Below are 4,298 nucleotides of genomic sequence, written 5' to 3' on the forward strand. Positions count from 1 at the left end.
CTCCTAAGCAACCCAGTTTTTTACTGTTAGAGCAGGGAGCTGCTAGCACTCTCACCTATGGCCAGGCTGTGGTAACCAAATGGTTAAAGTTCTTTTGTTGTGTCGGCTGTGTTGTAGTGACAAAAGGATAACAGGGGTCAGGCTTAGATCTTAACTGGTTACAAGTTTATTAAGCTACAGTTATAAGCATGCAGTTACAAAGGCTATTGTCTACTTCCTATATGCTAGCAAAGTACAGGTGTTAACAAGTTACGTTACAATCCAATACAAAGATATCTGTTACCATCTAACACAATGATATCTTGATACAACAGCATCTAGTTACAGAGCTCTAATTCTTTAGCTGTGCACAAAAAAAAAACAGAGACCTAGCATGGGTATATCTTACCCTCTCTGCATCTCTCGATACCAGCTTAGCCAAGCCGGATCGGTCACTCAATTCCGCGGAAAGACGAAAACGAGGTTGGGCACCCCCAGTTGCGGACCTCGGGAGGCAATCACCTGACCCGACCAGCAGGTAGTTGGTGGAGATGCACGCAAAGTTAGAGTTCTGCTGGACTCATCTTTTATACCCCTTTTTGGGTTACGTATTCTCTTTCTTATCTAAGGTGCCAGATCATACTGGTCTGTCTTTGTGACGCCAGTTTGTTACAAGGGCAATTTTTACTTAATTTGCACTTGTAAGACAGGAGATAAGCAATTTGAGAGTACAGGACATTCTTTTTGTGTGGGCGGGGACTTCCTCTTCTGGGATGGCTGTGTGGTCATCAAATTCATCAATGCCAGCTGTGGTGATTTCCTGAGGGTCCCCCCAGCTCTCTTGTTGACAGTTTGGCCTGTTAGCCTTCTATCTGTACTTTCTGTTTCTCAGGGTCAGATAAGCTAGCTCATCTGGGCCTCAATGAGGGGCATGAAAGACTGTGCTGTCAGCAGCCGTTTCCGTGCCTTGTGTGCTCCTCAGTGGCGGCGGGGGGCAGCGAGCAAGCTGGCTTGTAAGGGGGAGACTTTGTCTGGCTACAGCCTCTTGGAAATTTATGTATTCAGCAGCGTGTTGTACAAATGTGAGACATGGGTGATGATGAAAGATTTGAAGAGAAGGATATTGGCATTCGAGAGGAGTTGTTATAGAAAGATCCTGAGAATAGGATGGATGCAGAAGATCACCAATAAAGAATTATACAGGACGATACAACCAAAACAGAACCTACTGCAGAAGGCTATACAATGGAATTTACAGCTATTTAGGCATATCTGTTGACTGAATGACAAATGGAAAGTCAAGATACTGGTATTTGGCATAATGGATGGTTCAAGTAGGAGAGTGGGTAGATGATATAGTAGATTGGTGTGGAGCTCGTCTACAAATCTAAGCCACTCTACACTGGGCAGGGAAAGATGGAAGGAAATAGTGAGGGAGTCATCAGATACCAACAGGTACTGAGCCCGTGGTTGTTGATGATTATGATGAAGTGGTATATGGCACATGATGTCTGAGGCTTGGTGTACCCTAAAACTTACAGTCTGCTGCAGATACACAATTCTAACTATGGCAATTGCACAGCTCGAATCAATGCATCTTCAGTCAACTGTAAGGTCTGTCCTCACTGAGGGAGGATGACAGGAGTGTTTCTCCCATCAACCTCCCTTACTCCTTGCGAGAGGAGTGCAGGGGGTTGACTGTGGACTCCAGAGAGATCAGTTTCACGTGTCTTTACCAGGCACGTGAAACTGAACTTGGGAAGGTTGACCCTGAATGGGTCAATCTCCCATTGAGTGTAGACATAGCTTTAGACCCCAAAGCTGGGAAGTGACAGAAACTCATGGACATACTGAGTCATCCGTTGCACATTTCAGGTTTAAAAATTATTCTTTGCCAATAAGTGGTTTGCCAGCCCCTTAACAATCACTAAGAAAGACTGGGGGACTACACATACATACTACTGAGTTTTCAATACATTTAAGGAGCAGTACTTCCAAATCCCTCGGGCACCTGCAGAACAGTACTTGAAAATTCATTAACCACAAAAGACAATGTGAAGAGCAAGCTATTCAGACTTGCCAATATAAACATCCTCGCAACATGAACATACTGACTCCAGAGGGCACAATATGCTGGAAACCAGAATAGCCTTTTTGCGAAGTTTTGTTCATTATTTCATCTCAGTAGCAGAGAAACTCTTGGCCATTTCAGCTATAAGAACAATTGTCCCCATTGTTGAAGGTGTTCAACTTCCTATCTCCATGGGAGTGCAGCAAGATTATGTTCTATCATCATTGTTCAATATCAGCATTAACTACTTATGGCTCAGCATTAGTGGTGTTGAGCTGAACCCCATTCTGATTGTCTTGCTGGCTCTATGTGGAGTCACTGCAGCTAATCTAGTTGGACAAGGAGCAGGATACATTGGTTTGGTTATCAATCTAGTTAAAATTAAGTCCTTTGCTATGATTAGCAAGCAGCATCTGGATTCAGCCTAGTGTTCTATAGAAATATGGTTATAATAGCTGTGTTGTACATCAGTGAAACAAGGGTGCTGTGAAAGGCTAAAAAGCACCAGACTGATGCTTTCATTTCTCATCTTCTTCCTCAGTTGCTCCCTGGTAAGTGCATGTCCCACCAAGGATGCATTTCCCTACTGCAAGCACTTTAGAGTACACCCCTAACTACCCCCTGCACATGGCCTGGTGACTTGAGGCACAAGCCTGGAGCACGCACACAGTAGACAGAGCAGTAGAGGTTCCAGAAAGAGGAAACCCACAGGGCAGCCCAGGGAGGATGAGGTCACTTAGTCAGATGTCCCAGTGCTATCTAGATTACACTAGAGGCTACTCAGGCTCCTGGTGAAGCCCAGGCTTGTAAAGCAGCAAAGGGGTCTTAAAATCAACATAGCCCCTCTGTTCTTAGGTTACAGGTTCTGTGTTGCACCACCTAGAACTGAAGCATAGAATCCTTGCTTATGTACCTCCATTTTCTCCTTACTTCCCACTGACCTCCTAGGCTCAGCCAGTAAGTCAGGCTAAAAGTGTTTGAGGGCGGATGGGTCTGCTCTGTACAGAAGTCTTACCAGTCATGGGAAACTCCTCTCCACAGTCCTGTCCTTGGCAGGGATCTGGAGAAAGTGCAGTAACCAGAGTGCTTGACTCCTGGTGGGCAGTGGGAAGAGGCTGTGGCCCTGTTAGACCAGCAAAACTGTTGAGTTTCATATTTCTCCTCCACTGCCAACACCACTAATCCCAGTGCACCACAAGCACCATCACATTCATCTCTAGCTGTCTATCTCTCTTACCCTCTCCTCTACCTTTTGTGTTTCATTAACCACACAGCAGCTGTCATAGGAACAAAAATTAACATCTGTTATTGTAGGCAATAGTTCATACACATCACTGATGTCCAACATGGTCAGCAGGAAGAGAGCAGCATTGACAGCAACAGGAATCTGGCAAGGACTCAGCACTCTGGACTACTGGAGCCAGACCCAGTGTCTCCTGCTGGCAGGAAGAGCTAGGCAGCCCAACCTCTGTGGAAAAAGGCACTTACAGATCCCAGCCACTTCTTATCTTACCACAGTGAAGTGGCTTCTGGGTGGAGGTCTTCTGAGTCTGCCTTACCATCATGCCACCAAGGCCCTAGCTAATTTTATGCTTGGAAACATAATATAATAAGTTAGTTTGTGGTGCTGCTTATATTTGTTCATCCAGGGTAAATAACTGCAACGAGTTTATAGTCTGAACTGTTTGAGATCATGTAATAAACTGGAACTATGCCTGGCCCACCAGAGCTGAGTCCTCCTGTTAGTTCAAGATGGAGCCCAAATGGCTCACAAGGTGGGCGGTCTCACTACATGAGAAATGCCCTTCCCTTGTTCTTTCAGATGAATTCCAGCACTGAGATTATGGCTGCCAAATAAATGACTCTGCCAGAAAATTTAACAGAAGACACTTTGATCTCATTCAGTTGTTGATTTTGAGTTTGCAATGTTTTGCCCTCTTTCTCCGATATCTGTTTTAACAAGTTGTATCAGAAGAGAAGTATCTAAGGGAAAGCATGAATTAGTCAAATATGCTGAATCAAATCATCAATAAGCTTTATGATAGACAGCACAGGCAGAAATACCTGTAGTTAAAGTTGCTCAGTACTTCAACTTATAAAATAACTGTATTGCAAATTTTGTAAAAAACTTCTGATTGCTTTGATACAACTATTTCTGAATGGCAGATACACAAAGACAGAGAACATATAATCAGAAACAAGAATATAATTTTCCCAGGGTTAGAGTGGGAAAATACAAATGGTTATA

This window comes from Carettochelys insculpta, chromosome 1 (genome assembly GCF_033958435.1).
Source record: "Carettochelys insculpta isolate YL-2023 chromosome 1, ASM3395843v1, whole genome shotgun sequence".
NCBI lineage: Eukaryota > Metazoa > Chordata > Testudines > Carettochelyidae > Carettochelys > Carettochelys insculpta.